The sequence below is a fragment of the Takifugu rubripes genome, chromosome 11 (assembly GCF_901000725.2).
Source record: "Takifugu rubripes chromosome 11, fTakRub1.2, whole genome shotgun sequence".
NCBI lineage: Eukaryota > Metazoa > Chordata > Actinopteri > Tetraodontiformes > Tetraodontidae > Takifugu > Takifugu rubripes.
In genome coordinates, this window is record NC_042295.1 from 10,481,324 (window position 1) to 10,494,061 (window position 12,738).

The 12,738-nt window shown below is 50.1% G+C and overlaps 1 long non-coding RNA gene across 1 annotated transcript; it reads left to right on the forward strand.

The window, feature by feature from the left end:
- The first annotated feature begins 2,264 nt into the window (after nucleotides 1-2,264).
- LOC115251482 (uncharacterized) lies at nucleotides 2,265-2,936 on the forward strand. The gene is made up of 3 exons (XR_003890034.1): nucleotides 2,265-2,450; nucleotides 2,524-2,601; nucleotides 2,870-2,936. It is a non-coding gene; the product is annotated as an uncharacterized lncRNA (long non-coding RNA).
- The last annotated feature ends 9,802 nt before the right edge of the window (nucleotides 2,937-12,738 follow it).

Consider the following 12,738-nt stretch of genomic DNA (forward strand, 5'->3'; position numbering starts at 1 on the left):
TCTCATGCTAAAAATACTGGCCAGGTTTGGGTTTTCACCTTCTGAATATGAAAACATTTTGTTGAATTGAACGGCTATTTCCCTTATTTCCTTTTACAATCTCCAGAACAACTGGATACCTCGAAGACCAGAAGATGGTCCGAGAACATTCTATGCAGTCCAAAAAAGGGCAGCGCTGTATACTACCACTGTGAAAGAGCTGATTCACGATCAGAGAAAAGGTAGACGAGATGGTCACAGGCTGGCACCTGAGGACAGGTGGAGGAGAGACACTCCGGATAGCACCTTAAGGAAGGATGGTCCTGAGAGGAGTGGGAGAAGAGAAGCTCCTGAGAGAAGCGGGAAGAGAGAAGCTCCTGTGGGGAGTGGAAGTAGAGATGCTCCTGAAAGGAGTGGGAGAAGAGAAACTCCTAAGAGAAGCGGGAGGAGAGAAGCTCCTGTGGGGAGTGGAAGTAGAGATGCTCCTGAGAGGAGCGGGAGAAGAGAAGCTCCTGAAAGCAGTGGAAGGAGAGATGCTCCTGAAAGCAGTGAAAGGAGAGAAGCTCCGGAGAGCAGTGGGAGGACAGGTGCTCCTGAGAGGAACTGGAAGAAAGAAGCTCCTGAGAGCAGTGGAAGGAGAGATGCTCAAGAGAGCAGTGGGAGGACAGGTGCTCCTGAGAGGAACTGGAAGAAAGAAGCTCCTGTGGGGAGTGGAAGTAGAGATGCTCCTGAGAGAAGCGGGAAGAGAGAAGCTCCTGTGGGGAGTGGAAGTAGAGATGCTCCTGAGAGGAGTGGGAGAAGAGAAGCTCCTGAGAGGAGCTGGATGAGAGAAGCTCCTGAGAGGAGCTGGATGAGAGGAGGTCCTGAGAGGAGCGGGATGAGAGAAGCTCCTGAGAATTGCTGGAGGAGAGAAGCTCCTGAGAGGAGTGGGAGAAGAGAAGCTCCTGAGAGGAGCGGGATGAGAGAAGCTCCTGAGAGGAGCATGAGGAGAGAAGCTCCTGAGAGGAGCGGGAGGAGAGAAGCTCCTGAGAATTGCTGGAGGAGAGAAGCTCCTGAGAGGAGCGTGAGGAGAGAAGCTCCTGAGAATTGCTGGAGGAGAAAAGCTGCTGAGAGGAGCCTGATGAGAGAAGCTCCTGAGAGGAGCTGGATGAGAGAAGCTCCTGAGAGGAACTGGAAGAAAGAAGCTCCTGAGATCAGTGGAAGGACAGGTGCTCCTGAGAGGAAATGGAAGAAAGAAGCTCCTGAGAGCAGTGGAAGGAGAGAAGCTCCTGAGAGGAGCTGGATGAGAGAAGCTCCTGAGAGGAGCTGGATGAGAGAAGGTCCTGAGAGGAGCGGGAGGAGAGAAGCCCCTGAGAGGAGCGGGATGAGAGAAGCTCCTGAGAGGAGCTGGATGAGAGAAGCTCCTGAGAGGAGCGGGATGAGAGAAGCTCCTGAGAGGAGCTGGAGGAGAGAAGCTCCTGAGAGGAACTGGAAGAAAGAAGCTCCTGAGAGCAGTGGAAGGACAGGTGCTCCTGAGAGGAAATGGAAGAAAGAAGCTCCTGAGTGCAGTGGAAGGAGAGATGCTCCTGAAAGCAGTGAAAGGAGAGAAGCTCCTGAGAGGAGCTGGATGAGAGAAGCTCCTGAGAGCAGTGGAAGAAGAGATGCTCCTGAAAGCAGTGAAAGGAGAGAAGCTCCTGAGAGCAGTGGAAGGAGAGAAACTCCTGAGAGGAGCTGGATGAGAGAAGCTCCTGAGAGGAACTGGAAGAAAGAAGCTCCTGAGAGCAGTGGAAGAAGAGATGCTCCTGAGAGCAGTGGAAGGAGAGAAACTCCTGAGAGGAGCTGGATGAGAGAAGCTCCTGAGAGGAGCGTGACGAGAGAAACTCCTGAGAGGAGCTGGATGAGAGCAGCTCCTGAGAGGAGCTGGATGAGAGAAGCTCCTGAGAGGAGCTGGATGAGAGAAGCTCCTGAGAGGAGCGGGATGAGAGAAACTCCTGAGAGGAGCAGGAGGAGAGAAACTCCTGAGAGGAGCGGGATGAGAGAAGCTCCTGAGAGGAGCGGGATGAGAGAAGCTCCCGAGAGGAGCGGGATGAGAGAAGCTCCCGAGAGGAGCGGGAGGAGAGAAACTCCTGAGAGGAGCTGGATGAGAGAAGCTCCTGAGAGGAGCGGGAGGAGAGAAACTCCTGAGAGGAGCGGGATGAGAGAAGCTCCTGAGAGGGGCAGGATGAGAGAAGCTCCTGAGAGGAGCAGGATGAGAGAAGCTCCTGAGAGGAGCAGGAGGAGAGAAGCTCCTGAGAGGAGCGGGATGAGAGAAGCTCCTGAGAGGAGCTGGATGAGAGAAGCTCCTGAGAGGAGCGGGAGGAGAGAAACTCCTGAGAGGAGCGGGAGGAGAGAAACTCCTGAGAGGAGCGGGAGGAGAGAAGCTCCTGAGAGCAACTTAAGGAAACCCTCTCCTGAAAGCAGCTGGAGGAGACCATCAGAAAAATGCAGCCGAGGTAAATAACTAGAGTTAGCTCTACAATTACAACTGCTGTGTAGCATGATGGAAATATGAGTCTTTCATATCAGGAGAAAGCCCCATGTCCAGCACTTCTGACACCATCTTCAGATGAACTACAGAAGTGTCTTCCACTCAGCGATGTCAAGGTATGAACAAGAAATTTTGCAAGTGTTTTCTATTATATGCACAAAATTGAGCAGAGTGATAAAAACCTGGTCGAAATAGGGGGAAAAAGGTTGAATCTCTAAATACATCATGTAAACTAATGAAACTGGGGAAGCCACCATGGAGCATCCACAAAGTGTTTTTCTTTCATTTCTTTACCTGTAGGGGGCGCCAACAGCCACAGAACAGTAAACATGCAGAAAATTTAGAGAACTCACAACTGCTAAAATTGGCTTTGTTCTGTTGCAGATCTCGTGCGGATGTTCCTCGATATTCTGTGGGACGAGGGAGCTGTCAGTGAAATCATTTTTTTTTTCAAATGGGAACACCTCGTAAGCAACAGTGGCTTCTCAAGGTTCCGGACAGTCATGGAAAAATACCATGCTGTGTCAGACGCTTGACCAGACCAAAGACTGATTTTGGCTCCCCTCCAATTTGTTCTCTGAAAGCTTATATAAACTAAAAATATAAAATGTAGATCATTTATTTCTGTCATTTCAATCTTGCTTCCTTTGTTACTATTGAATTTTGATTCATTTTATAAAACTTGTGGGACTTTATAAATATTAAACAGCAGGACAACATGATTACTGCATAATGTGCAATTACAAAGCGTAGCCCAGGACCCCCTAATGATGCTGAACAACATTGGTGCCAAGTTTCCCTTGCCCGGATGCGGGTCACCGGGGCCCCCTCCTGGAGCCAGGCCTTGGGGTGGGGCACGTTGGCGAGCGCCTGGTGGCCGGACCTCTGCCCATGGAGTCCGGCCGGGCGCAGCCCGAAGAGGCAACATGGGACCCCCTTCCCGTGGGCTCACCACCTGCAGGAGGGGCCAAGGGGGTCGGGTGCATTGTGTTTTGGGTAGCAGCCGGAGGCAGGGACCTTGGCGGTCTGATTCCCAGCTGCACAAACTGGCTCTAGGGACATGGAATGTCACCTCTCTGGTGGGAAAGGAGCCTGAGTTGGTGCGCGAGGTTGAGAAGTTCCGACTAGATATAGTTGGCCTCACCTCGACGCACGGCAAGGGCTCTGGAACCAGTCTTCTTGAGAGGGGTTGGACTCTCTACCACTCTGGAGTTGCCGATGGTGAGAGGCGACGAGCAGGGGTGGCAATTCTGGTTGCTCCCCAGCTCAGTGCCTGTGTATTGGAGTTTACCCCGGTGGATGAGAGGGTAGCCTCCCTTCGCCTTCGGGTGGGGGGACGGATCCTGACTGTTGTTTGTGCCTATGGTCCAAACAGCAGTTCAGCGTATCCACCCTTTTTGGAGTCCTTAGAGGGAGTGCTGGAGAGTGCCCCTTCTGGGGGCTCCCTCGTCCTCCTGGGTGACTTCAATGCTCACGTTGGCAATGACAGTGTGACCTGGAGAGGTGTGATTGGGAAGAACGGCCCCCCTGATCTGAACCCGAGTGGTGTTTTGTTATTGGACTTCTGTGCTCGTCTCAGATTGTCCATAACGAACACCTTGTTCAGACATAAAGGCGTCCACATGTGCACTTGGCACCGGGACGCCTTAGGCCGCAGATCGATGATCGACTTTGTGGTTGTGTCATCGGATTTGCGTGTTCTGGACACTCGGGTGAAGAGAGGGGCGGAGCTGTCAACTGATCACCACCTGGTGGTGAGTTGGCTCCGATGGTGGGGTAGGATGCCGGACAGACCTGGCAGGCCCAAACGTGTTGTGAGGGTCTGCTGGGAACGCCTGGCAGAGTCCCCTGTCAGAAGGAGCTTCAACTCACGCCTCCGGGAGAGCTTTGACCATGTCCCGGGGGAGGCGGGGGACATTGAGTCCGAGTGGACCGTGTTCCGTGCCTCCATTGTTGAGGCAGCTGACCGGTGCTGTGGCCGCAAGGTGGTTGGTGCCTGTCGTGGCGGCAATCCCGAACCCGCTGGTGGACACCAGCGGTGAGGGATGCCGTCAAGCTGAAGAAGGAGTCGTATCGGGCCTTACTGGCCTGTGGGACTCCTGAGGCAGCAGATGGGTACCGGCGTGCCAAGCGGAGTGCCGCTACGGCGTTTGCCGAGGCAAAGACTCGGACATGGGAAGAGTTCGGTGAGGCCATGGAGAACGACTTTCGGACGGCCTCGAAAAGGTTCTGGACCACCATCCGGCGTCTGAGAAGGGGGAAGCAGTGCACTGTCAACACTGTGTATAGTGGTGATGGTGTGCTGCTGACCTCAACTCGGGATGTTGTGGATCGGTGGAAGGAATACTTCGAGGACCTCCTCAATCCCACCAACACGCCTTCCAGTGAGGAAGTAGGGCCTGGGGACCTGGAGATGGGCTCTCGTATCTCCGGGGCTGAAGTTGCCGAGGTAGTTAAAAAACTCCTCGGTGGCAAGGCCCCGGGGGTGGATGAGATCCGCCCAGAGTCCCTTAAGGCTCTGGATGTTGTAGGGCTGTCGTGGTTGACTCGACTCTGCAACATCGCGTGGACATCGGGGGCAGTGCCGCTGGATTGGCAGACCGGGGTGGTAGTCCCTCTTTTTAAGAAGGGGGACCGGAGGGTGTGTTCCAACTATAGGGGGATCACACTCCTCAGCCTCCCTGGTAAGGTCTATTCAGGGGTACTGGAGAGGAGGGTCCGCCGGATAGTCGAACCTCGGATTCAGGAGGAGCAATGTGGTTTTCGTCCTGGGCGTGGAACAGTGGACCAGCTCTACACCCTCAGCAGGGTCTCCGAGGGTGCATGGGAGTTTGCCCAACCAGTCCACATGTGTTTTGTGGACTTGGAGAAGGCATTCGACCGTGTCCCTCGGGGGGTCCTGTGGGGGGTCCTCCGAGAGTATGGGGTGTCGGGCCCGCTGATACGGGCTGTCCGCTCCCTGTACGATCGGTGCCAGAGTTTGGTCCGAATTGCTGGCAGTAAGTCGAACTCGTTTCCGGTTCGGGTTGGCCTCCGCCAGGGCTGCCCTTTGTCACCGATTCTGTTCATAATTTTTATGGACAGAATTTCTAGGTGCAGTCATGGTGTTGAGGGGATCCGGTTTGGTGACCTCAGGATCGCGTCTCTGCTTTTTGCGGATGATGTGGTCCTGTCGGCTTCTTCGGCCCCTTGACCTCCAACTATCACTGGATCGGTTCGCCGCCGCATGTGAAGCGGCTGGGATGAGAATCAGCACCTCCAAATCCGAGGCCATGGTTCTCGACCGGAAAAAGGTGGAGTGCCTTCTCCGGGTAAAGGAGGAGATCCTGCCCCAAGTGGAGGAGTTTAAGTACCTCGGGGTCTTGTTCACGAGTGGGGGAAGAATGGAGCGGGAGATCGACAGGCGGATCGGTGCGGCGTCCACAGTAATGCGGACTCTGCACCGGTCCGTTGTGGTGAAGAGAGAGCTGAGCCGAAAGGCGAAGCTCTCGATTTACCGGTCGATCTTCGTTCCTACCCTCACCTATAGTCATGAGCTTTGGGTAATGACCGAAAGAACAAGATCACGGGTACAAGCGGCTGAAATGAGCTTCCTCCGTAGGGTGGCTGGGCTCTCCCTTAGAGATAGGGTGAGAAGCTCTGCCATCCGGGAGGAGCTCGGACTAGAGTCGCTGCTCCTCCGCGTTGAGAGGAGCCAGATGGGGTGGCTTGGGCATCTAGTCAGGATGCCCCTGGACGCCTCCCTGGTGAGGTGTTCAGGGCATGTCCCTCCGGTAGGAGACCCCCGGGGAGACCCAGGACACGTTGGAGAGACTATGTCTCTCGACTGGCCTGGGAACGCCTGGGGATCCCTCCGGATGAGCTAGAGGAGGTAGCTGGGGAGAGGGAAGTCTGGGCTTCTCTCCTTAGGCTGCTGCCCCCGCGACCCGACCCCGGATAAGCGGTAGAGAATGGATGGATGGATGGAATGTGCAATTAGGGGTCACCAGCAGGGGGCAGTGAGATGAGGTTTCTCATGATTGTGTTGGTCAGAACTCTCTTCGTACACGTCACACTGAAACATCAATACAAGACGTTTAATATGTTTTATGGAGCTTCCTCATGTCCCATTGCTTAAGATGACTAAGTTGGTCAATATCAGAGCAAAATTCCATTAAAGCTTGAGAAAACCTTCAGAAAAACAATCTTTTTCTGGTCATTCGATCTTGATAGTTGACTGGGATCTGATCATCAAGTAGTATGAACTATTTCTAGTTCTATTTTCATCAAAGCCTATCTTTATTGAACCATCAGGTGAGCTATCAAAGACCCAAATCAAATTAAAATCAACTTTTCTCCACAGCAGTAAATAAAACTTAAAAATATAATCAAACTACTTAGTGGGCGGAGCTTAGAATTGCCCCTATTGAGCAAATGCTTTGGTTTTCCAATGTGTTTGGGGTCATTTTTGTTTCAGTTTCAAGGATCACGGTTATTTTTAGGGGAGTGACAGATGTCTGTGAGGTGATTTTAACCTGATTTGTAGTCCTAAACCCTTTCCTTAATTTCAGAACTGATGGAAAGATCGGTAAAAATGCTTTGTTCTTTCTATTATCTTTTCAGCCTCCTTTATTTGCATTCAATCACTGATACTTAAGCATACGGAAAATGGGGATGCTAAATGAATTCATCTTTTGTCTACTACTGACAATTATGAAGTAAATCAAGTGTGTATGAGTGTGTGTGTGTGTGTGTGTGTGTGTGTGTGTTCTTGCTACTTTTTGAGTGCCAGAAATTGTATTCTGCAGGCAAAGTGAGGACATTTCTGGAAGTGAGGACCTTTTGGCTCATCTTTGCAACTTCAGAGGGCTGTTGAGACATGAGGGTTCAGACACGGCTGAAGTTGAACTGAATGTTTAAGGTTTAGGGCTTTAGTCAGGATGGTAAAGGCGGGAGGGAGGGGCTGGAGAATGTGTTTTGTTTGAAAGTCTTCACGTAGATAGATTAATGAGAATTATGTATGCTTATGGTCACATTTCAGTTCTTTCAGGCTCATTCCATTGCAAGATATTTTCTTACAGAAATCATAGCTGCTCATCCACACCACACAAGCTCATCGTGATTGATTTGAAAAAATATTTTAATGGCCATTTTCATAGTTTAGTCACAAAGTGACTCACAGCAGGTAGAAACAAAGAAAATAAACCCAAGCCTTCTCAACCCCACCTATATGCATACAAATATACATAAAAACATAGTTGCTTACACATTCACACAGGCAGACATGTACAGACAGGAGGCTCAACTCCCAACATGGCCGAAACAATAGTCTTAAATGTCGCAATATTAAAATGTGAACAGATGAAGAGCAGAGATCATAGGCACTCACATCAAAGGACCAATGCTTTATACCAAGGCTAAATAATTCAACATATTTAATACATCTGATACATCTGATAGATATAGTTCCTTATAGATTCAACCAAACTCACTTCACTTGTAGAGAAACTTGGATTAGACTTCCAGCACATTCCAGACAGCCACAATGATGAAAGAAAACGGGACCAACAGACCAAGACAAACCGTGAGCAGTTCTCAGTCTCTAGAAAGTGCCACATTACTTTTGCGCAAAAGCAAAATTGTGAATGACATTTGCTTCTTTTAGGACATTGTTAATTTTCCGTTACCCTTAAGTGAGAAAAAAGTACATATATAGCTAGAGATTGCACATTCACTCCCCAGAACATAACTAATAACTTTATCTTACCCATTACCCTTATCCTGGAAATTTCATTAAAATCCCTTCATTACTTTTTGCATTATTTTGCTAAGTTTAATGCTCACATAACCAGCAGGCGGCGCTGTACCAGCAAAGGTATATTTTGTATATTTGTCCATTTGCATATGTGACGTATGACCTCAATTTGACAACGCATGTCCTTCCTGTTTAAATTCTCCAGCGCCAACGCAATCAGGCCCTCTGAAACTTTGTGGGGGGTTTTAGAGTTTCACATTTTAATTTTGGCCCCACAACCCCACCAAATGTCATGCGTGTAGGTGAAACTTTACCTCGGGGCTTCTCCGAGAACCATCAAGCAGGTGGGGCAAAAATGGCGCCACCTGTATGAAGATGGCGCTTGGCCTATGTTTATCCAGTGTGTTTGTGTGTGTGTTTGTGGGTTGCCACTTTTTGAGCACCAAAAATTGCATTCTACTAGCAAAGTGAGGACATTTCTGGAAGCCATTTCTGCATGCCCATTTCCTTTACCAAAACATTTTTAAAAATGCCAGATCTAAGGTCTGCAAAATTTCAGATTTTCGAGCACGATTAGGCCCCCGCAAAACCATTTTTACCCAACTAAGCAGAATAAACACTAGCAAACAACAGCGAGGACAGTGCTTGGGTCCTAATTCTACCAATACTGCTGGTAATAATTTAAAAAACTAGCACTCAAAGAGTGCAGACCTCTGCCAAGTCGGCCATTTCCTCATACTGTAACTTACCCCGTCAGTATAGTACATTCACTGTAGTCGGTGGTTTTATTATCAAAAGCACCTTTGCTTTCATCTTGGCCTATGATCTTTGGATAATTGAAGGTCCAAGTCCCTCCAGAATTCACCAAAATCTAATCAGCTGTTCCTTGGGCCGTCAAAATGTCATTAAAATCCATCCATAGCAATAGACTAATTTTGTCATTTCACTGTAAACACATATCCATTCCTGTGTCTGGTTTCAGTTTCTAGAAAATATTGAAAAAAACGATAAAATGCTCCATCAACTACAATGGAGCGAATGTACCAGCGATCATGGACGCGCAATCTTTGCGGAATTGACCAAGGAGATGCTTGGGAACCCTCAAAGCGTCTTAACCAAGATCACTCCTGAGAGGTCTCATAGCTTGATGGAACAGGTGAAACACCTGAACATAAACAACAAAGAGAAGCTCAATGGTGCCATTGATCTGATCGTGGAACAGGCGATGTCAGAGCCAGCCTCCTGTGCCACCTACGCCAATATGTGCAGAGAGTTGATGGGGGTAAGTTCATCGCATCCATCATGGATGCGCTCAAAACAGTTACCAGACACAACTATATATCTCTATTCTTTAACAGAGGTGCGGGGGGACTGGTGACACTCCAAGCTACCTTGGAGCAGGAGGGGGGGGGGGTTATGATACAACACAGGTCTTGATTTGATGTGAAAAGAAATGTTTTTTCCCGTGCTCCTCAGAGAAACATGGGCCCTGAAAGTGGTGACACATCACAGAATTTCGCAAATCTTCTGCTTCAACGTTGCCAGCAGGAGTTGCTAAAAGACAGAAATGATGATGAAGCTCTAATTAATGGACAAAAGAAGCTTGGCGCTCCCCAAAATGTAAGTGTGACTGTCGCTGACACTAAAAATGAAAGTTTGCTGCTGACAAATACTACAAATTTTCCATTTCTGGAATGTTTTACAACTATGTTGGCTGTCCCGACCTCCGCGGAAGTTTATGAATTCAGACGTGATCTGTCCTTGCAGGACGACGAGCATCGAGCCATGGAAACCAAGGCTCGCCGCCGTTCGCTCGGTCTTAAAAGATTTATTGGAGAACTCTTCAAACTAGAAATACTGAATGAACCCATCATGCACGAATGCCTTGAGAAACTCCTCAATAATTGTCACGAGGACTCAGTTGAATGCCTCTGCAAGCTGCTGTCCACCTGTGGAAAACGACTGGACACAGAGGAGGCCAAGGTCAGTACAGAGGTCAACAACTGTATTTATTCTTGATTCTTATACTTTTGAAACTTTTGGAAAGATTGTTTGAAGCAGTGAGTTGCTAAAAAGACTTACCAGTTCTCTATCCGCATGTCCCCTTTTAGCCACAGATGGATCGGTACTTTAACTATATCATTGAAATGATGAAAGAGGGCCAGGTCTCTTCTAGGGTCAACTTCCTGCTTCAGGATTTGGTGCAACTCAAGATGGTGAATATTGTTTAATATAATACATCTAAAATAGAGGACTTTAGTGGGGTTAAGGGGGGAAGTGCATCTCATGCTAAAAATACTGGCCAGGTTTGGGTTTTCACCTTCTGAATATGAAAACATTTTGTTGAATTGAACGGCTATTTCCCTTATTTCCTTTTACAATCTCCAGAACAACTGGATACCTCGAAGACCAGAAGATGGTCCGAGAACATTCTATGCAGTCCAAAAAAGGGCAGCGCTGTATACTACCACTGTGAAAGAGCTGATTCACGATCAGAGAAAAGGTAGACGAGATGGTCACAGGCTGGCACCTGAGGACAAGTGGAGGAGAGACACTCCGGATAGCACCTTAAGGAAGGATGGTCCTGAGAGGAGTGGGAGAAGAGAAGCTCCTGAGAGAAGCGGGAAGAGAGAAGCTCCTGTGGGGAGTGGAAGTAGAGATGCTCCTGAGAGGAGTGGGAGAAGAGAAGCTCCTAAGAGAAGCGGGAGGAGAGAAGCTCCTGTGGGGAGTGGAAGTAGAGATGCTCCTGAGAGGAGCGGGAGAAGAGAAGCTCCTGAAAGCAGTGGAAGGAGAGATGCTCCTGAAAGCAGTGAAAGGAGAGAAGCTCCGGAGAGCAGTGGGAGGACAGGTGCTCCTGAGAGGAACTGGAAGAAAGAAGCTCCTGAGAGCAGTGGAAGGAGAGATGCTCAAGAGAGCAGTGGGAGGACAGGTGCTCCTGAGAGGAACTGGAAGAAAGAAGCTCCTGAGAGCAGTGGAAGTAGAGATGCTCCTGAGAGAAGCGGGAAGAGAGAAGCTCCTGTGGGGAGTGGAAGTAGAGATGCTCCTGAGAGGAGTGGGAGAAGAGAAGCTCCTGAGAGGAGCTGGATGAGAGAAGCTCCTGAGAGGAGCTGGATGAGAGGAGGTCCTGAGAGGAGCGGGATGAGAGAAGCTCCTGAGAATTGCTGGAGGAGAGAAGCTCCTGAGAGGAGCTGGATGAGAGAAGCTCCTGAGAGGAGCTGGATGAGAGGAGGTCCTGAGAGGAGCGGGATGAGAGAAGCTCCTGAGAATTGCTGGAGGAGAGAAGCTCCTGAGAGGAGTGGGAGAAGAGAAGCTCCTGAGAGGAGCGGGATGAGAGAAGCTCCTGAGAGGAGCATGAGGAGAGAAGCTCCTGAGAGGAGCGGGAGGAGAGAAGCTCCTGAGAATTGCTGGAGGAGAGAAGCTCCTGAGAGGAGCCTGATGAGAGAAGCTCCTGAGAGGAGCTGGATGAGAGAAGCTCCTGAGAGGAACTGGAAGAAAGAAGCTCCTGAGATCAGTGGAAGGACAGGTGCTCCTGAGAGGAAATGGAAGAAAGAAGCTCCTGAGAGCAGTGGAAGGAGAGAAGCTCCTGAGAGGAGCTGGAAGAAAGAAGCTCCTGAGTGCAGTGGAAGGAGAGATGCTCCTGAAAGCAGTGAAAGGAGAGAAGCTCCTGAGAGGAGCTGGATGAGAGAAGCTCCTGAGAGCAGTGAAAGGACAGGTGCTCCTGAGAGGAAATGGAAGAAAGAAGCTCCTGAGTGCAGTGGAAGGAGAGATGCTCCTGAAAGCAGTGAAAGGAGAGAAGCTCCTGAGAGGAGCTGGATGAGAGAAGCTCCTGAGAGCAGTGGAAGAAGAGATGCTCCTGAAAGCAGTGAAAGGAGAGAAGCTCCTGAGAGCAGTGGAAGGAGAGAAACTCCTGAGAGGAGCTGGATGAGAGAAGCTCCTGAGAGGAGCTGGATGAGAGAAGCTCCTGAGAGGAACTGGAAGAAAGAAGCTCCTGAGAGCAGTGGAAGAAGAGATGCTCCTGAAAGCAGTGAAAGGAGAGAAGCTCCTGAGAGCAGTGGAAGGAGAGAAACTCCTGAGAGGAGCTGGATGAGAGCAGCTCCTGAGAGGAGCTGGATGAGAGCAGCTCCTGAGAGGAGCTGGATGAGAGAAGCTCCTGAGAGGAGCTGGATGAGAGAAGCTCCTGAGAGGAGCGGGATGAGAGAAACTCCTGAGAGGAGCAGGAGGAGAGAAACTCCTGAGAGGAGCGGGATGAGAGAAGCTCCTGAGAGGAGCGGGATGAGAGAAGCTCCCGAGAGGAGCGGGATGAGAGAAGCTCCCGAGAGGAGCGGGAGGAGAGAAACTCCCGAGAGGAGCTGGATGAGAGAAGCTCCCGAGAGGAGCGGGAGGAGAGAAACTCCCGAGAGGAGCGGGATGAGAGAAGCTCCCGAGAGGGGCAGGATGAGAGAAGCTCCTGAGAGGAGCAGGATGAGAGAAGCTCCTGAGAGGAGCAGGAGGAGAGAAACTCCTGAGAGGAGCGGGATGA